The 21,116-nt window shown below is 48.3% G+C and overlaps 1 protein-coding gene across 7 annotated transcripts in view; it reads right to left on the reverse strand.

Annotated features, from left to right (window-relative positions):
- The window catches only part of PRKG1 (protein kinase cGMP-dependent 1), a 1,199,334-nt gene that overhangs the window by 75,621 nt on the left and 1,102,597 nt on the right, over positions 1 to 21,116 (reverse strand). The window lies entirely within an intron of this gene.

Here is a 21,116-nt window from a genome sequence, read left to right on the forward strand (position 1 = left end):
GTGTTTATAATAAAATTATAAAAATTCCCTCTGTGGTCTACCAGGTTCTGTATGACCTTCCTCTACCTTTCCCACCTCATCTTGCCCCTGGCTCACTATACTCCAGCCCTGTCAGCCTCCTTGGAGATCCTGAAACATGCCGAGACCATTCTTACCCTTGGGCTTCTTTCTGTTCACACTGCACTTCTGCCCTCAGAGGATGGCATTGCTCCCTGGACATGTCCTGGTCCCTCCTGGAGTGTCACTTCCTTCCCATCTTTAAACATCTGGTCCACCATGGCACTTTTGTCACTCCCCGTCTGCTCTTCCCTCCACAGCACTCATCTACCCCTGGCATTATGTGGTGGAAGAGATACTTGAATAGGAATCATTGGGGAAAAGATACAGATGCAATGAAACACCGGGACACCTGCACCCAGGTGTTTCTAGCAGCAATGTCCACAATAGCCAAACTGTGGAAGGAGCCTCGGTGTCCATCGAAAGATGATGGATAAAGAAGCTGTGGTCTCTGTATACAATGGAATATTTCTCAGCCATTAGAAATGACAAATACCCACCATTTGCTTCGATGTGGATGGAACTGGAGGGTATGATGCTGAGTGAAGTAAGTCAATTGGAGAAGGACAAACATTATATGGTCTCATTCATTTGGGGAATATAAATAATAGTGAAAGGGAATAAAGGGGAAGGGAGAAGAAATGGGTCGGAAATATCAGAAAGGGAGACAGAACATGGAAAACTCCTAACTCTGGGAAACGAACTAGGGGTGGTGGAAGGGGAGGAGGGCGGGGGGTGGGGGTGACTGGGTGGTGGGCACTGAGGGGGGCATTTGACGGGATAAGCACTGGGTGTTATTCTGTATGTTGGCAAATTGAACACCAATAAAAAAATAAATTTATTATTTAAAAAAAGGTATAGTTCAAACAAACAAAAAAGGAATCATTGGGGATTTGGCCATTGGACCAAGGAAGAATTGCATGCCAAGAATGGTTGGGGAAGCATTTGATGGAGAAAAGTGAAAGGATCCCACATCCACAGAACTAGGAAAACAGGTGGTTAAACTTCATGTGAAGGTGGCAATGAAAATAAGTAGTTTGTGCACCAGCTCACAGAGGGCCTTGCACGCCACACAGAGAGGTGGCGTTTGCTCCTGATAAGGGAAACCAATGATACCCCTGACAAATAGCTAATTAATGGAAATGTGTCAATAGTTCTCGTAACCCTGAAACCAGTCTCAACTCTCTCTCGCCTTCTCATTCTGCAAAATGTTCATCTTCAGGGAGAGAGAGGTAATTCAAGCCAGTGCCTGCAGAGAAGAGGTGATCTCCATGAGTCATTTATGTGGCACCTCCGCACTCACTGAGTGTATGCCTATGTTTGCTTTAGGAGGTAATTATGGGGGTGTCGGTTGAAAATAACTCGTGACCAATTTCAATACAATGGGATCAGTATCCCAGGTTCAGGTTGGGTTCTGTGGTCATAATACACAAGGCTCTGGATATGAGAGGCTAATTCTGCTCGATCAACAGCTGATGCCCTACACTAGGGTAGACTAGACACAAGGCAAAGTTTGGGAGAAAGGAGGGTGTTCACATGGATACTATGAGGTTCATGCAGCGATGGGAAGCAGTGTAGGTGACTGGCTATAAAGCTGAATCAGAAAAAAAGCTTAAAAAAAAAAGGTGTAAATAAAATGCAGACAGCTCGCAGAGTGGAATCTATGACAGCTTGAGGATGACATCTGCCTTCCAAAAACCACTAAAAAACACTCAGGAAACAACTGGCCCAGCAATGTAGCTGGACGGGCTGAGGACCACATGCTCAAAGACCCTGAACACGAGACCCAGGCTTCTGGACTGTGTTCTGCAGTTTGGAGGAACAAATGTCACTTTTTTTTATCTGGTTCCTGGAAGGGATCCCAGGAAATTGGTGTTTGTTCTGCTAATTTGTTTATACCAACATGTGATCTGGGGACATAGGACTTAAAGATGACCTTCCAACTTTTAACCTTTCTTTTTCTCCAAGGGAATGTACTAAATTATTTCAGAAAATTGAATAGGAAATACATGTTTATCTTGTTGTTTTTTTTTTTTTTCCTCTCCTTCCCCCTTTCACTTGCAAGATTTTAGGACACATGGTATCGTTTGCTCTCGGAAGGTCATAAATATGCCCAGTTCACAGTAATGAGGGTCAGAAGCAGCAACTTCCTTGGGTCCTGAGTATTCATGTATAAAGTCACTTGGGTGAACACCACCAACAAAAAGTAACAAATAAGAAGGTGTTTTTCTGCCAATTCTTGGTTACTCAACACCCCACTAGCCAGTGAGGGGGTTATTTGGGTTCCTCTCAGCTCCATTTCCTTTCCTCTAATGGGTCCTAGAAGACTCTAAGCTGCTCACTGGTAGGCAGTGGGGAAAATCAGTCTGTGGTGTGGTTGGTTAGCAACCCTGGAAAAAAGCTACCTGGGAGAGGGTAACAAGCAGAGATGAAAAGTAAGATGTTGGGATTATTTGTTATTAACATTTATCTCCTACCTCATTGGTCATGCCTGGTCCTACTCTAGATTATCAGTCAGGGCATTTTAAACTCGAAGGACTATTGAAGGCTCGTGCAGGCAGTTTGTAATCTTAAGGAAAATACTGTCTAATTACATTTCCTAATTGTCCAAATCACCGTCATTCTTTTCAGTTAATTTCTTTATTTTATTTTCCCATGACTTTTCCAATTCTCGTAAGCTTGCAAATGTGTTGCACATGGCTAATTAAAGCCTCCACGCTTAACATCTATTCACACGAATATGTCAACATTTGATGAGCCGCTTACTCCCAATGTGAACACAGGAAGTATTCCTTACAGAAAAGCTCACCATGGAAACAAAATCCCGTAAGAGGACATGCTTCTTTCCTTCTTTTTCCTTTTCTGCTTCATTTTTAAATAGATAATGCAATCATTTGCCTTTTAGGCATAGCTTCCCTGACTTCTGCATTTTTATTGTTGCTGAACACAGGCAGGTAATATTATCTCTTATACTTTGCTCAAGAGGCTTGTGGGAAATAGAATTATTAGCATTAAACTATATTTTGGTTAAAAGGCTTGCTTCAAAATATTAATTAATGTTAAGACTCTTAAAGATCAACTGAATTTCGTGGAAAGACCTGAAAGTGAGAATGGCCTCTTTACTCTTCAACTACTTAGAAAGGGCCGAAGGGAAATTATACCTTGAAAAAGCATCCCAATCTCTTCAATTTTTAAAATTCAAGAATCCAGAGACATTGTTACAAGGCAAGTATTTTCAAGACTAATGCATGTAGAATTATAAAATACAAGAGAAGAAGGTTGCTTGGAAGTTAAGATTTGTATTTAGGTGAAGACCCAAGATTTTGTATTGCAGTTATTCACACACTTGAGTATTCCGTGCTCGGTCAAAAAGGAATTAGTTAGACCAGAGCACACCTTAGAGCACAACAAAGCAAAACAAAACAAACCCAAACTCTAGAGACAAAATCAAACTAAAACGAACCAGGAAATTGGAAGCCTAAAAAACATCTAATAATTCCTGCGTGATCTTTCTGCTGTCTTTTTTTTTTTTTTTTTAATGAGAACTACTTGGGTTTGGTATTTCTCCATAGCCTGTGCTTGTGATCTCCACGCCAGGGGAAAGAGCGGGCCATCTGATGGGGGCCAGCTGTTAAGTATCCCTAGTTCATCCCGTTCTTATGAAAAATAACTTATTTTTTTTAAGCCATGAATTTCTTAAAGGAAAACACTGAAACAAGAGGCAGAGTAACATTCTGTTCATGCAAATTGCAACTACAGAGTCAAAGAGGAAGAGAAGGGCCTGCAGGGTGGTCATGAGAGAAGCAGCCCTTGCGATTGGTTTGGTGCCATCCATGAGGCTGACAGGCCAGGTGTACTTCCCAGGTGGCACCTGTGCATCCATTGCCTCAAGCCGACGAGAAGAGCTGGCACTAGAAGGTTAGAACGCATTTCCACCTTGTTCCATCTGGTATCACAGGAAGCATGTTTATTAATTCCTGGTGTTTGAGCCATTGTACACCTAGGTAAATGCCTGCCTGTTTCTATTAATCCATACTGAGTGACTAAATCTCTCTCTATACCATTTGGGGGTAGGGTTAAAATAAAATAAAATAAAATAAAATAAAATAGTTAAAATAAAACAAAAAATCAGAGTGATGTGGTTTGCTGTAGGCCTTAGACGATGAGACTCAATGGATGCCAACCTCCTAGCCAAGAGAATTCAGATTTATATACACACACACATATATATAAATGTATATGTGTATATACTTAAAATTAACATAACATTTCATATCAAATGAATTTACATAGATTTGTATATCACTGATGCAAATGTAAATGTCACAAATGTGATAAACGTAATTACATAAATACATTTTTAAAAATACATAATTTCACCTAGCAGGTCCCTTGAGAGAACTCTAGCCTCTCCCAGGATGCAAATTTATCCCTCTCCAGTTAAAAATAAATACAACAAAAGGAAGTGGGATAAACTTACTCCCCAGTAGGCTGACGATTCAGAGGTGGAAGGACGCGGGGTCAGAAGAGCCTTGGGTACTATTTTGGAAGAAAGAGAAACAGAGCCTACATAACCACCCTTCCATGACCTGTGGTTTGAGAAACCAGGCTCTGAGCGGTTCCCACACACCAGCTGTTTTTCTGCATCCCCGTCGCTGAGGACAGGAAGTGGAATGGCACACAGAATGCAATTTATAGGATCTGTTCACTCAGAAAGTGAAACAGGATCTCCAGGCTATTAAATTCACTTTGGCGCAGCATCTGAACTCACTCACTCGTTAAAAGGAATTGTCTGCCCAGAAAAAGCAAGCCTCCATGTGCGAAAGGCTGAAGGGTTTCTAGAAGGGTTTGCATAATGACTTACAGAGTCGCGGGGTTTAAATGAAACTATATTGAACGTGTAGAGACCTCGTGAGCATTGCTTCTCCGCAGGACTGCAAAACGATCTGAAAATAATATCACATCTACCATCACAGAGAGGCCCAGGGCGCAGTTCTCTCCAGGGGCCGTGGAGGAAGTGGCCTCAGAACCGCGTATCCAACTGCAGCCACATTGGGAGTAGGAATAAAAACCCATGTGAGGTGCTCGGCCGACCGGGCTTTATGAATCGCACCTAACTCTGGGGCTAAACTAATGCAGAAAGGTAAAGAGGTCACAAGAGACGATCTCAATCTCCATAAACAGATGTTTTTCTAATGTGGCTGTTTTATCCACCTAGGACCGTTGCGTGAAAACTTCGTAGCGATGCTCCTCCACTCTCTGCCAGGCCAGTTTGATTTCGAGGATTTTGAAGAAAAAAAAAAAACAAAAACCATGTGAAATGGCAGTGTCGTTATTTCCTGGGCGTTTTGGTGGCTGGTTCCCCCAGTGCTCCCAGGCCCCCAGGAGCCTGGCTGCTAGGGCTCTAGCCCTTGCAGCCTCTGAGGCTGGGTCATCTGGGTCTCCTGTGCGAGCCCTTCCGGCGGGACCGAAATCCAGGCGTCCAACCTGAGCCTGGTAAGGCCATGTTAGAAGACCCCTAACTCTGGGAAATGAACAAGGGGTGGTGGAAGGGGAGGTGGGCAGGGGGTTGGGGTGACCAGGTGAAGGGCACTGAGGGGGGCACTGGGCGGGATGAACATTGGGTGTTATGCTAAATGTTGGCAAATTGAACTCCAATAAATAAAAAAAATAAAAATAAAATAAAAATAAAAATAAAATAAAAATAATAAAAATGAAAATGAAAATAAAAATGAAAATAAAAATAAAAATAAAAAAATAAAAATAAAAATAAAAGAAGGCTACTTGTAAAAACTAAAAAAAAAAAAGAAAAAAAAAATTGGGTCTGCCAACAGACATTCCAGAATGACCCATGACCCATGGACAGCTAGGCTTCCAAACCGACGGTTCTTTGGCATTCTTAGACGCAGCCTGCTGAATCTCCAAAGTCAGCTGGCTCTTTTCTGGCCGTGCCAGGCTGAGGCTGCAGGGAAGACCCTCAGGCTCGAGGAGGTACAGGCCCCTTCCCTTTTATTTTGGGCGGGGGGCAGGGGGGTCCTTTCCTTCCTAAGCTGCCATGGGGCCCGCTTGCTCTCTGCCACTGCGGGAGCCTGAACTCCAGGACAGCTCAACTCTCCAAACGGCCACCAGAGGACGCAGACGCACAAGGTTTGCCTAAAAGCTGAGGCTTGTAGCTCCGGGATTCTTTCCCGCACACGGTGCACCCTGAAGATGCTCAATTCCCCCAGCGGCAGGGGTAGCTTTCGGGTCCCCAGCTATTGTCATGCACCTTGTCGCCTGCCTCCTTGTGCGGCTGCTGCTATTCTCAGGGAGACCGTGAGCACCAGTTGTGTTACAAAAACCTATTTCAATATATTCTTTAATTCCCTCGAACTTGGGCAGCCCGGGTGGGGGGGCGCTCAGCAGGTTAGCACCACCTTCAGCCCAGGCCGTGACCCCGGGGTCCTGGGATCAAGTCTCGCATCGGGGTCCCTGCATGGAGCCTGCTTCTCCCTCTGCCTGAGTCTCCGCCTCTCTCTCTCTGGGTCTCTATGAATAAATAAAACCTTTAAAAAAATTAACTAATTCCCTCGAACCGATCTCGTACTGTAAGGTCATCTGCCCAAATTCACGATTGAAGATTTCCCGCAGCTCGTTTCGTGGCTCTGGTGCGTGAATTTGTGCCCAGAGCGAGGCCCGCGCCAGGCCTGCGTCCTCCTCTGCCTCCCCGGCCGCCCAGGAGCCCGTGGGCCCTGCCCCGTGGGACCGCCCGCTCCCGGGGCTCGGCTTCAGGATCAGACCCTGCATCGAGGCCGTGGCCTTCAGGACGTGCTCTCACCGGATTGACTGTTTAGGATATGAACCTTTTCACATAAAAATCATACCCAAGAGAGCAGAAACGCCCCCAGACACGCGAGATCCTATGACTAGTAAGCACAATGATATCCAGAACGACCCCGGCGGGTACAAACCATTCTGCTTTGCCAGTGGGGATGGTTCCCCCAGCGAAAGGCCTCCTAGGCACCTGCTCCCAGGCTCCCTGCTGACCTCAGAATGGACCTCCTGGAGCACGTGGGCCTGGAGGCCCGGCTGCCCAAACACGGGGTGTTTCTCGGGGGTCGGGGTCGCCTTGGAACTCTTTTTTGAGCATTAAAAAGACTTTCACTTTCTCTGTCTATAGTTGCTGTTGTGTAGCCAATGAAAATAATTTCTAACATTTGTCACACTTAACTGCATGCACGGCTGCAGCACAGAGCGCTTCACGGACACGCTCTCTTAATCTTGCCCCCACCCCTGAGGGGGTGTGTGTGTGTGTGTGTGTGTGTGTGTGAGCTCAGTCTCGTAGGCGAACAAATGGGGTGTTAGGGAAAGCTGGGGACTCCCCAGACCTCCCTCTTCACGTAATTTCGAAGTTCGCACCTGTAAACCGCCCTGGCCTGATGTTTACCATTACACCTGCTGCTACAGGGTTTGCTGTGAAGGAGGATGGGGGGGGGGGTGGCACTAGGGTCTCTCCCACCACTTTCCCCCCAGCGGGGTGCTGACCTCCTCGACGCCCCTCCAGCACTTGGGGCCCTGGGATGTCGGCTGTGCGCACAGCCACACTCATTTGCAGAGCGGGGCTTGGGGAGGCCAGCGGGGTGCTGTGGGCCTCCCAGCATGGGAACCCCCACGGGACTGAGGGGGTCTACACACAGGACCGTGCCCTCTGCCTGTGGGGCTTCGAGCCGAAGGGGCTGGTTCCATACGGATCTCAGGTGGGCACCGAATTCAATCCATGCCTTGATCCTTGTCCTTCGTTATTCTCTTTCCTAAACATGCAAATCTATTTTCTGAAAAGCCATTTCTTGTGAACGTATGAGATACAATTTTATTTTTCCTTTTTAAAACATCTGGAGAGCGTTACTAGTGAGCACCAGGGGTTTGAGTGTGTGTATCTTTAGTCTTTTTTTTTTTTTTTTTTTTTTTTTTAAATAACTGAGCCATGTAACATTTACACGGAAGTTGAACCTTCCAGAGGACCTGCCTCTACTCCGCGGCCTCTGCTCAGACAAGTCAGGGTGTCCGCCCCTCCCTGTGGGGAGAGCTCTGTGCCTGGAAACCAGACGGCCATACAAGGCCTAGCTGGGCCCCGTGGCCACCCCGTCCCACGAGGAGGAACCTGATGAGCCAGCCTGTGCCCATCTCCCCTAAGAACTGGCTCCCCCTAAGATTTCATACAAGCGCGCGGCTGCTGCATTAAAATAGACGTTTCCTTAGGCAGACTTTGCAGACTTTTCTCCCATCTTCACTAAGACGCAGCTAAGACTTGCACCGATCCTGTGAGTCGAGGAGTGTTTTTTGCAAAGAAGGGACAACGTTTGGCTGGACAGATCCAAAGCCCAGAACAGACTGTTTATGAAACCACAGACGCGGGCGACCATGGAGGTCTTGCTAATTTTGTTTGCGGTCAACCCTGCCCTGAAAACCATGAAACGTCAGGACGTTTTGCTCCCCTCCCCCCCAACCAGAAATGCAACAAAAACGGAAAGAAAAGGCTACGACGACCGGTCACCAGAAGAGAATTCGGGTGGGGGGCGGGTGGGCCTGGGCCACTCTCACGCATCATCGTGTCTTACATAACGTCGGGCTCCCAGCAGAGGTTGAATTAATACCTGGGTACTTGAAACTCAAAAACTTCTTTGTTTTCCGTGTAAAAGTATGTCTTGTATGTAAAACCACTGTTCTCTGAACGGCAGACGTCTCTGAGTGTGCTGGGTCCTCGGGTGATGGAGACGTCACCTCTGATGCACAGAAATGCTTTCCTTCGGACAAACAGAATGGAAGGTCTTCCCGAAGACACGTCTGTGCCCCTCCCGGCCTCAGTGAGCACACTGAGCAGAGGAGACCCCAAGACCCAAGACCCCAAGAGCCCAAGCCCGTGCATGTTTCTCAACGTCTGTGTCGATTCCTCCAGGGGCCGCTGTCCAGACGGCGCCTACACGCACGCCCACCCCAACCCACGATCTGCGAACCTCAAGACACAGAATCTCCGATGACTTATTTTGGGGACAGCTGCTTCTTTCTCTTTAAAGTGTAGCAGGAAACACAAGCCCGACCGGCTCGGGGGTTCTCGGCACAGCAACGGGGCCACACGCGGTGAATGTTCCTCGAGTACCCGACGGTGCCACGGAGACCCGCGCTCCCGGGGGCGAAGGACTCGAGGAAGACGAGATCGCCACACCAGCCTGCAGGCAGCGATGGGTGGACTTGTTGCTAGATTTTTTTCTGACAGGTATTTTTTTATTATTTTATTTTATTTTATTTTATTTTTTTATTTTATTTATTTATTTTATTTATTTTATTTATTTTTTAATTTTTTTAAAGATTTTATTTATTTATTTGAGGGAGACAGAGACAGAAAGCGCGCACGCATGAGTGGAGAGAGGGGGCAGCAGACTCCCTGCTGGGCAGGGACCCGACTCGGGGTTCGATCCCGGGACCCTGAGATCATGACCCGAGGGGAAGGCAGATGCCTCACCCGATGGGCCACCCAGGTGCCCCTGACGTATATTTTAAGTGACAATTTAGACAACGGTCATAAAGTCTTTAAACGCCCTTGCCGCTCAGGAGGAAGGTCGCGCAGCTTTCTGCCGAACAAAGGACAGAAGAATGCCTCGCCCGGGGACCCTGAATCCAGACCCCGCTGGGGCGACACGCGTGCAGCAGAATTCCACACAATCGGCAGGTGGCTCTGAGCTTCCCTTTGCTTCATTCCTGGCTCGTGGATGAAGGCCACGCTTGCTCGGGGCCATGGAGGCCACAGGCTAGTGGGGATGAGGGAACTGAATGAACTTGTGAACAAACTGTCCGCCGTGGAGGTTAGGATAAGGAAACAAGCAGGCGGACGTCTATGGCCAAACGGGGTATGAGTTTGTGGGGAATGATTGGTCGGGGAAGGCTTCTCTGAGGAAGCGATGTTTAAGCTGAGAAGCCAGTTCTCAGAAGAGCAGTGGGGAGGCGCTGAGGATCCTGGGGAGCCCCACGTGCTCGGGGAAACAGACGAGGGGGGCCTGGCTGAGGGATAACACTCTGCTTCAGAGCTGCGGCGAGCCGGGGGAGGCAGGGAGGCCAGGGAGGAGGGGGGGTATGGAGGCTGGGGGGGAATGGAGAGGCTGGAGGGAGGCAGGGAGGCTGGGAGGACATGGAGGTTGGAGGGAGGCAGGGAGGCTGGGAGGACATGGAGGTTGGAGGGAGGCAGGGAGGCTGGGGGCCAGGAAGATGCAGAGAGGCAGGGGGGAGGTGGGGGGGAGGCAGGGAGGCTGGGGGCGCATGGAGGCTAGGAGGAGGAGACAGGGAGGCTGGGGGGAGGCAGGGAGGTGGGGGGAGAGGCCGGGAGGCTCTGGTGGGGGCAGGGAGGTCAGGGAGGCAGGAGGAGGCAGGGAGACAGTGGGGAGACAAGGAGGCTGGGGGGTGGCAGGGAGGTGGAGGGGAGGCGGGGAGGCAGGGAGGCTGGGAGGTGAGGCAGGGAGTCCTGGGGTGGGCAGGGAGGCCAGGGGGCCGGAGGAGGCAGGGAGGCTGGGAGGAGGCAGGGAGGCCAGAGAGATGCAGGGAGGCGGGGGAGAGGCGGGGGTGGTGGCAGGGAGTCCAGGGGGGGTATGGAGGCCAGGGGGAGGAGACAGGGAGGCTGAGGGGGAGGCAGGGAGGCCCAGGGAGGTCAGGGAGGTGGGAGGAGGCAGGGAGGCTGGGAGGAGGCAGGGAGGCCGGGGGGAGACAGGGAGGCCATGGGGAGACAGGGAGGCCGGGGGAGACAGGGAGGCCGAGGGAGGCAGGGAGGCCGGGGAGGGCATGGAGGCCAGGGGTGAATGGGGAGGCTGGAGGGAGGCTGGGAGGACATGGAGGTTGGAGGGAGGCAGGGAGGCCGGGGGCCAGGAAGATGCAGGGAGGCAGGGGGCACATGGAGGCTAGGAGGAGGAGACAGGGAGGCCAGGGGACTGGAGGAGGCAGGGAGTCTGGGGGGAGGCAGGGAGGCCGGGGAGATGCAAGGAGGTGGGGGATAGGTGGGGGGGTGGCAGGGAGGCTGGGGGGACATGGAGGCCAGGGGGAGGAGACAGGGAGGCTGGGGGGGAGGCAGAGAGGTCTGGGGGGGGAGGGAGGTCAGGGAGGCTGGGGGGGAGGCAGAGAGATCTGGGGGGGGAGGGAGGTCAGGGAGGCTGGGGGAGGCAGGGAGGCTGGGGGCATCAGGGAGGCTACCCGAGGCCCAAGAGGCAAGGCACTTGGGTTTTATCTTAACGGCAGCCCGTCTGGGGGGAGTGGCAACGACAGGGACAGCGCTGGTTGTGGCTCCTTACCCGGGACCATCAGTCAAGGGTTGCTCGCCTCAAGCCACGAGTCGCGGATGACTGCCCTGTCCGCAGAGGAGGACACAGTCTCAAGTGCTTCGCTACTCGCCCAAGATGGCAGCAGGCGCGCAGGACATCCTCGGATTCCTGGCCTGAAAGTGGTTCTCAAGACGCTTTGCCGGAACTGGGTGGCTGGGGAGGTCCCGGGGGCGCTCACGGTCGTTTGGGAGACGGCCCTGGGGAACAGGTGCTAGCAGGGCGCAGGGGTTCTAGCACACAGACGCGTATCTGCTGATGGATTTGGGGTGTGGGTGTGGGGTGTGGGGTCGGGGAGAGGAAATCGGATGCCAGCGAAGGACACAGGAAATACTATTTTGTGACACGCGAACACGATGCGAACTGCGGGTGTCGGGCCCCATTGATGACGTTCTGCTGGAATATCGGCATTTTCATTTGCTTAGGGACAGTCTGCGCCTGCTTATGTGTGACCGCAGCGGAGCCGAGGCCCTACAGAGACCCCAAAATACTGACCCGCAAGTCCTTTACGGAAAGGGTCCGTGCACTTCCGCTCCAGTGCGAGATCGCATTTGATAAGAGAAGATTAAGGGCATCCGGTCAATAAAAGTTTTTCTTTAATTAACTTCCCCCCATGCAATGGTAGTTAGAAAACTTCTGAATTAACTCTCTCTCTCTTGAGCATATTTTCTATATTGCTAAAAATTAAAAAAGGAAAACAAGGGGCACCCAGGTGGCTCAGGGGTTGAGCACCTGCCCTCGGCTCAGGGCATGACCCCGGGGTCCTGGGATTGAGTCCTACATGGGGCCTGCTTCTCCCTCTGCCTGTGTCTCTGCCTCTCTCTCTCTGTGTCTCTCACGAATCAATTAACTAAAAATCTTCTAAAAATAATGAAAACGAAACCACAAACTTTCTTACGTGAACTTTTAAAGATCTCTAAATAATGAAAAAGTCACATCAGGTACGGTTTGAAGTGAGGTCAGTGATTTTGGCTCTGGTTGGGTTTCGGTATGACGTAGCCACATAGAAACCATAAATTATGTAGGGTTTGCACATTATACGTTAAATGCATTAAAAACCAGCTGCCAAAAAAAAAAAAAAAAAAAAACCAGCTGCCACGGGCGTAAAAATAGTTAATAATTCTCAACCGGGGATCCCTGGGTGGCGCAGTGGTTTAGCGCCTGCCTTTGGCCCAGGGCGCGATCCTGGAGACCCGGGATCGAATCCCACGTCAGGCTCCTGGTGCATGGAGCCTGCTTCTCCCTCTGCCTGTGTCTCTGCCTCTCTCTCTCTCTCTCTCTGTGACTATCATAAATAAATAAAAATTTTTTAAAAATTTAAAAAAAAAATTCTCAACCGGTGACTGTACGGCAGGATTGTTTTGCCAATTTGCTTGTCTTGGCCTTGCCCACCGTCTTGCTACCATGTCCCTTGCGTCGACGGGGACGGTGCTACTTAGAACCCCCAGGAGGATGTTCGCAGAGCCCTGATGTCCAGGGCTGGTTCTGAGTGGGGGTGAATCAGCTTCGGTGGCTCAGGGTGGATGTGGTTATGACGAAAGCAAGATGACGTCAGCTGGGTCGATTTGCAGATGCGTGAGGCCGCGGGCGTTCCCGGGGAGCCCTTGACCTTGACACATTCTTGGGACAAACACAATGGAGAGCAGCCCCTCATGCTGTTCACAGTTGGACCGCGGAGGTCTCGTTATTGCTTTTAAGTTATGACACGACCTAAAATATCTGTTTACACATTTCACGACCCTTGGTTAAAAGCCACAAAGTGAGGGACGCCTGGGGGGGCTCAGCGGGTGAAGCATCCACCCTCGGATCAGGTCATGATCTCAGGGTCCTGGGATCGAGTCCTGCGTCGGGCTCCCTGGTCAGCGGGGCGTCTGCCTCTCCCTCTCACCTGCCCCTTGCTCGTGCTCTTCTCTTCTCTCTTTTTCTCTTTCAAATAAATAAATAAAATCTTAAAAAAAAAAATCCTACAAAGTGAGGAGGATTCAGATGCAGTTGTAAAGGGGAGCGAGGACTTTCTTGAGGGTCTTCCACGTGTAGCAGGCCCAGGGAGGCCTTCACGATCCAGGCTCCTCTGCCGTTTTCCAGGGTAAAGCCAATGCTGTGCCCAAATCCCACAAGGCTTGGGAGACAACGTACTGGGGTTACAGGGATGGGTTCTGGCGGGGGGGTGTGGCCCCCTGTGGCCCGTCGCTGAGCTCCCCGGGAGGCCATCCAGGATGACATGAAAGAACAAGCCACAGGCTTTCATGGGTGCCTGGCACAAGCCAAGTGTCTCCTCTCACCTACTTTGGAAAACCATCCTCATGAATCCAGAGGCACTCCCTTGTGGTCTCACGGGTTTGACAGTTTCTTCGTCCACGTGAGAGCAAGAGCTGGCAACGGTTCCACAGGTAATAGTTCCCGGCATAGGGTTCACCTATATGGACATCCACCCCCTAAAATGAAATGAACCCACAAGACTAGCTCTGCAGATGTGGACAGTGTGGCCGAGGGACTAGAGGAGGGATGGTCAGGGCCTGGGACACCGCACCCCTGCGCAGGTGAGGTACACCTGTGTGGAGAGAGGTGGGGCTGTACTGGGGACCTGGGGTAATGCTAGGGACGAGGCTCTGGTCTGGGGGCTCCAAGAGCAGGTGGGCAGCTCCTCTCTCCTTCTGTGGCCGGGAGGCCCTAGGTGTGAACCACGTGCGTAGGGCAGCACCAGCTCTCGCCGTGCACAGCTCTGCAGCAGATTTCCACGGGAACACAGTCCGTCCGTCCAGTCCTTCCGAATTTCCTCCGAAGTCAAAAACTAACAGTCACCCCCAGGGCATGCGGAGCGCCCGGCTCAGCGGCCTTTTGGACTATCCGACCGCAGGGAACTCGTGGTAGGGGATCTGCTTAGCACATGCGCCAGGCGTTAAGTTTTGGGTGCAAGACCGATCTGACTTTTCCAGTAGAGTCTACCGATTTCTAGTGTTTTCTCTCTGTGAGGACAAGGAGAATCTTCATGCTAGGAGCATGAGGGGCACTCGGGAGCCTACAAATTAATGCCTCGGTCGGCGTGGTACGTTTGGGGGCAGGAGATGGCCCGCGCAAACTTTGCAGTGTGGTCGCCCCTCTCTGCATCGAGGCAGGGATTGGGGAGGGTCAGAAGGGAAGCAGAGAGTGAGGACGGATGGAATCCAGCTCCTCCCTCCCAGGTGCCATTCAGGGCACGTCCACAGCCACGCGCTCTGCGGTCCTAAAGGGAGACTGTGGCTGTCCTACGCTAACTCCGCCAGCTGGCTCCCCTCGGTGGCAGGCTCCGACGTGGTCCCCCAAAGATACCCGATCCCAATCCCGGGAACCAGGGAACATAACCTGATATGGAAGCAGAGTCTTCAGAGTCGTGGTTTATAGGAGGGGCCCTGTGACGGGCAGGTCATCCCGGATCACGTCGGAGACCCTAAAGGCCATCACCAGTAACCTCCTAAGAGGCATGTGGCGTGAGCCGTCATGCCGACACCAGATGGGACATGGGGACGCAGGCTGACCCTGGAGGGATGTGGCCATGAACCAAGGAATGCCGGCAGCCTCCAGGATCTGGGGGAGGCACAGGACGGATCCCCTCCAGGAGCTCGTGGTGGGAGCGTGGCTCCGCCGACCCCCGGGCTGGGCCTCGTGACGCTGACTTTGGCCTTCGAGTCTCCAGACCCGTGAGAAAACACACTTGCCCGCTCTAAGCCGCCCGGTTGGTGGTATTTTGTTACATTTGCCACAGGAAATGAATACCGCGTCGTTACTACTTTTATTATGACTCTAATGATTATAGATTTTCTTGGTTCTGTTTGCTCATTGTTTCTTCCTTCCCGAACTCACTCTCAGACATTCTAAAACTATTATTTTCCTTTCTGTTCGGGTAGATTACACCGTGTGCCAGTGTAAACACAATTCCTCTGGCTCGCGCTCAGGATGCAAAGTCATAAAAACAGCGTATACCAGTCGCCAATGAAGCTCCCGAACAAATGATTTCTTTTCACAGAGCAAATATTTATCAAACGGCATACCAATTTAGTCAAGTAATTATACCCTTAAGAGATGCAATTTTCGAATTTATTATCTCCAAACTGTATACTACAGATGTTCAAGGTTTAATGTGTATCTATCTGGGGGAAAAAAAAATGATAAAGGGGCTGAGTCATACAAAGACAAAAAAAAATGTAATAAACTGAATATTTATGACATTGTGTTTGCTTTTGAGTGTCAGAGTTGTGTGAGTAGAATCAATCTCAAAGATTCACTGAAATGAGGGATAAAACAATGTCATGTTCTTGCAGGGAGACAGTCGCGCGGGCACCGCGCCGTGAATCAGCGCCTCCACTGCTCTGAACGATGCCCCGGTGACCGGGAAGGGTACATTACGCATCCCAGAGTACCCGTCGCCAGCAGGGAGCAGCTTTTGTACCAGTTCAATATTTCATCTGTGGGCGCAGTGATGTTCAAAAGCCATATTTCATGAGTCTCCATGAAGCTGAGCTTTAAAAGGACTTTGGTCCACGTCTGTAGAACAACTAAGGGTTTCCTTCTCTGTAAAACGAACAAGTGGGACTAGAAGGTCTCTCTCCCGCCTCTTACCTTTGGGGACGATCAGACACCGAGGAGGTGTGACCGCCCTGGCACTGGGGCACCTGGGCAACGCTTTCACGCGGACCGACCAGGTGGACTGTGACTTAGCAAGGGAAGCAGCAGGATAAACACCTGAGGGCCAAGCTCAGGGTCGTGACTCGTTTCCAGGTGCTCGGCTCACCGGGCGAGGCCTCCTCTCTGGCCTGTACTAACACACAGCGCTCGTCCCATAGAAATCCTGCTCTTCTGTTAACTCCATTCAGGCTCTACCAAAACGTGCCCCGAAACCACGAGCAGTCGCATCATGTGGTGCGATCATGTCCCAGGCTGACGTGTCTGCTTATCTTTATCCGGCCTACGGCTGGAGCCCAGCACGGGCGCGTCTCTCCTGCCAGGTGACAGGCGTGCCTCCCCGGTGCCCAAGAGGACAGCCGAATCGCTCCGCATCCAGAAATTATCTGACAAAACCTAGGTTCGGTTTAGAATGCTCAGAGCTGCCGAGCACTGACTGCTTACTCTCCTTAGAAATACATGCAGAAGAAAAAAAAAAAAATAAGAAATACACGCAGAAGTATCTGGATTTCCGGACAAAGAACAAGAAAAAAAAGATTACCCGTATGTTTAGAAAATCATGGAGTTTCAAAAGTTATGTATAATTTGATATTTTGGAATCTTATTTGTTTATTTATTTATTTTTAATTTTAAAAAGATTTATTTATTTTTAATTTTAAAAAGATTTATTTATTTTTAATTTTAAAAGATTTATTTATTTATTTTTAATTTTAAAAAAGATTTATTTATTTATTTATTTATTAATTAATTATAGACACAGAGAGAGAGAGAGGCAGAGACACAGGAGGAGGGAGAAGCAGGCTCCATGCCGGGAGCCCGACGTGGGATTCTATCCCAGGACTCCAGGATCGCACCCTGGTCCAAAGACAGGTGCAAAACTGCTGAGCCACCCAGGGATGCTAATTGTTTATTTAAGATTTATTTATTTATTTATTTGAGATGGGGGGGAGAGTGCAGGAGCCGGGGACACAGACAGAGGGAGAAGCAGACGCCCCGCTGAGCAGGGAGCCCGAGCGGGACTCGATCCCAGGACCCTGGGGTCATGACCTGAGCCAAAGGCGGGTGTTTCACTGGCTGAGCCCCCCGGGCACCTCTAAAAGTTACTATTTTAAAAAGTTACTGATTTTAAAGCTTTGGGGATTCGTAGCTCACATGTTTAAGGTAAGTTGTTTGTTTATATACTGTAGCGTATTTTCTTGCTTCTGAAACAATCTCTAAAAATGTTCCAAATGAAAAATAGTTGGCCAATTTTAGGTCTTTTAAATTCCCATGCACTGAGGATAGGCCGCACGGTTTGGCTTTCTTAATTAACAGAAGAACCTATTTCTGCTTCGGGGAGTGTCATTCTCATCCATACGGGACCAGGGATCATGGACCGTCCCTGCCTGTGGGCATCGCCTGCCCGCCCTCGATCCAGGTGTTGCAGGATCTGGCTGCTTGGTCACGCAAGGACTGCAGGGGAGCCTCGGCGCTGTGGATGCTCACATTTCTTCTATATCCAAGTATTTCTCTTGCGTCTCAAGAAATTCTGGCCACCCTCACTCCCAACAAAAAAACAGATCTTTCAACTTGCCACTCCATTTGCATAGCAAAGTCATTATAATTTATGAAACCTTATATATGGAGATTTTATATATAAATTTTTAAGAATTTGAGCATAATTCAGGTGTATAGATTACTGATTTAACATGTCCATGTGTTATTCTGAGCTCACCACGAGTGCAGCTACCATCCATCACCATGCAACACTACTGCAATATCACTGACTATATATTCCCTAAGCTGTTTGAGCAAAATTAAATATTAATGCAACTGGTAAATTTATCATGATTATCATGGTAAACTCTCCTTTTAAAAATTTCAGCATATCGGGGTGCCTGGGTGGCTCAGTTGGTGAAACATCTGCCTTGGGCTCAGCTCATGATCCCGGCGGGGTCCTGGGATCGAGCCCCATGAGGCGCTTTCTGCTTAGTGGGGAGTCCGCTTCTCCCTCTGCCCTTCCTCCTGCCCGTGCTCTCTACCCCCCACCTCCCAAGTTAAAAAAAAATATTTAAAAATATAAAACTTTCAGCATATCAAAAAGCAATTGCATCCATCATGTTTATATGCATATAATCTCCCATGTAGGAAACTGATAGCATGAATACCCAGAAAAGGAATTATTTTAGAAGCTGGTTAAGTTTTTTAGTTTTTTTTTTTTTTTTAATTTCTTTTTAGTTTTTTAGGTTTTTTTTTTTTAGTTTTTTCTTTTTGGGGGAAAAAAAAAACAATAGCCAACAAAGCAAAATAAAATAAAAGCCAACTGAAGGAGAATCTTTCCAAATTGTCCTCTAGTATTTTAATTTACACCCCTCTGGAAAGGGGTGTAAATCTTTCCAGAGGAAAGACTCTGGGGTTCTGGATTAAATTTACAGGAGCTGTTTCCTAGCGGTTGGTGAAATACAAGCAATATTCCTGATCTCTGAACTGAAGAATTACATTTTGGTCACGAACTACACTGAGCCTCAGACATCTTTACACTGTGGATCAGGTGTGCTTGTTTGCTTGGGCCTCGGGGGAGGTAACCTAACTCCTCTGTCCTTCACTTTCCTCATTCATAAAATGGGAATTATATTAAATGTCTTCCTAACCACTTTCTACGGAGTGTGGCACAAGCAAGCCCCTCCCTCTGCTAGTACCACTGAGTTACAATTAGTAGGATCTAAAATGAACACGGACTTTGAGGTGCAGCTTTGCTAAAGCTACAGAAGGAAATGCTATGGGCACTTTCTATTATTTAATGACTGTCTGTTCCATAATTAGCACAGAAATGGAGTGGATTTATCCAATATGCCACTGCCATAAAAACAACGTAGTTCAAGAGGTTGCGATATATTGACTCAGGGACACAATGTTTTGAAAATCCTTTCCCAAGCATTCTGTTCATCTTACTATCTCCTGCTTCTTGTGGAGCCCCTCAAACTCTCAGTATTTCCAGCCCTGTTTCTTTTTTTTTTTTTTAAGATTTTATTTATTTATTCATGAGACAGAGAGAGAAGCAGAGACACAGGCAGAGGGAGAAACAGGCTCTCTGCAGGGAGCCCCATGCAGGACTCGATCTCAGGACCCTGGGGTCACGACCTGAGCACAGGCAGATGCTCAACCACTGAGCCACCCAGGCGTCCCTCCTGTTTCTGTGGCAGGACCTTTGTGAGCTCACAGCCGACCCTCTAGCTAACACCCCAGAGTCTCTTTGGGAAACTCCCAAGCTGCCTGCTTTCATCAAACCAAAATGAGTATCTTTCCTTGTTGGAAAATGTCTGGGTTTCTGATGGCAACCGTGCAAGCTGGGGAGCTTGCTTTTCTAATTTCTGTTTTAATTAATTTCCTCTCCACTTCACTCCACGTTGCATGTTCTTTTCCTCTCAAATGTTTGGAACGCCTCCTTGGGAATAGCACCTACGTTCTTGAAACACAGATTTGTTGAATGCATTCTTTAGGTAATTGAGATGTTAACAGAGACAAGACCTGACTATGATCCTTTTTGCTGCATGTTTAATCAACCGTTACACATATCACTAATTGAGATAAATTTTCATTTTCTTTCATTTTTCACTTGAACCAGGAAAATAATGGGGGTATATATATATATATATTCCCCCCCCCCCGGAGATGCCCAACGCCTCTGTATGAACATATTATACTGTTAACAAATATTTGAGTAACTGTCCATTTTTAATTTAGATGATTCCATTGTGGTTATGTATCTAATTCAAAAACATAATTAAAATAAAAAAAATTGATAGTCATTCATGTCCTCTGCAATTAAAATCAGCAAGAGGTATTTCTCTTAAGAGATCTTAAATCTTAAGTGATCACTTAAATAAAGTAAAATCTAAAAATCAAAACATCTTAAATCTTAAGTGATCACTAAAATAAAGTAAAATCTAAAAATCAAAACACTGTAGCTCAATTTCAAAAGGTGGTAAATAAAAAGGCTGGGCTTTTATTTTATTTCATTCTATTTTATTTTATTTTATTTATTTTATTTTATTTATTTTATTTTATTCTATTCTATTTTATGTATTCTATTTTATTCTATTTTATTCTATTTTATTTTATTTTATTATGGCTGGGCTTTTAAAAACACACTTGTATGTGAGAATCTTCCAGTAACAGAATTAGATGCAGCACACATTGACCAAGTGCTGCTACATCTACAGAGTTGAAAATCAGCAGAAGAACAGGAAGTTCAGATTGCCTTAGACCCTCAGCCGATTCCAATTCTGTGACTTTGGGGGACAAAACCTAACTCACCAGCCAAATTATTAAGGCCAGTATCACCAAGATACGGTGTTTTATGTCCATTCTGTGTTGCACAGCGTTCTGATTAGTAAATACACAAGTAGGTGGCTGTGCTAAAAAGCAATGACTTCATTTTGGTGCTAGGTGCCTTTGGAGGAAAGAAACCCAAAAGCCTGTGAACAGAGCTCAGCCGATGAGAAAACAAGTAAGAGGCACTAACCACCATTCCACGGTGCACTCACCTCCCCTTTCTTGTCATCGACCTGAGAGTTGTGTCAAAAATATCAGCTCACCAAATGATGTGATCTATTTCTCTGTCATCGCAAAACCATCTACACGTTCATTTCGGCAAAACGTCTCTGACAGCTTTACCTTCAGCTTAAACTGGTCCTTTCCCTAAGTTCCCCCTTGAGGTAGAAGAGACCGGCGAGGAATCATCCCAAGTGTCACTGTAAGGAAGGTCCCCTTAATTATGTCACACTGATCAACTCAGAGAGCAAGAGGTCCTGTTTTATCCACCTTGATGCATGTGGCTGATGGTTTGGGATAGGAAATCCCCTCGTATTTTATTTTAAAAATGAAAATATCATTACCCATAGTTTTTGTTGCTGTTATTTTTTTTTTTTAAACTGTGGTTTAACGCTGTCAGTTCGTAAACTGTTACAGAGGAAAAAAAGATTATTTTGTGGGGAGCACCTGGGTGGCTCAGATGGTTAAGCATCTCCCTTCAGCTCAGGTCATGATCTCAGGGTCCTGGGATTGAGCCCCAGGTCAGGCTCC

Source organism: Canis lupus, chromosome 26, assembly GCF_003254725.2.
Source record: "Canis lupus dingo isolate Sandy chromosome 26, ASM325472v2, whole genome shotgun sequence".
Classification (NCBI taxonomy): Eukaryota; Metazoa; Chordata; class Mammalia; order Carnivora; family Canidae; genus Canis; species Canis lupus.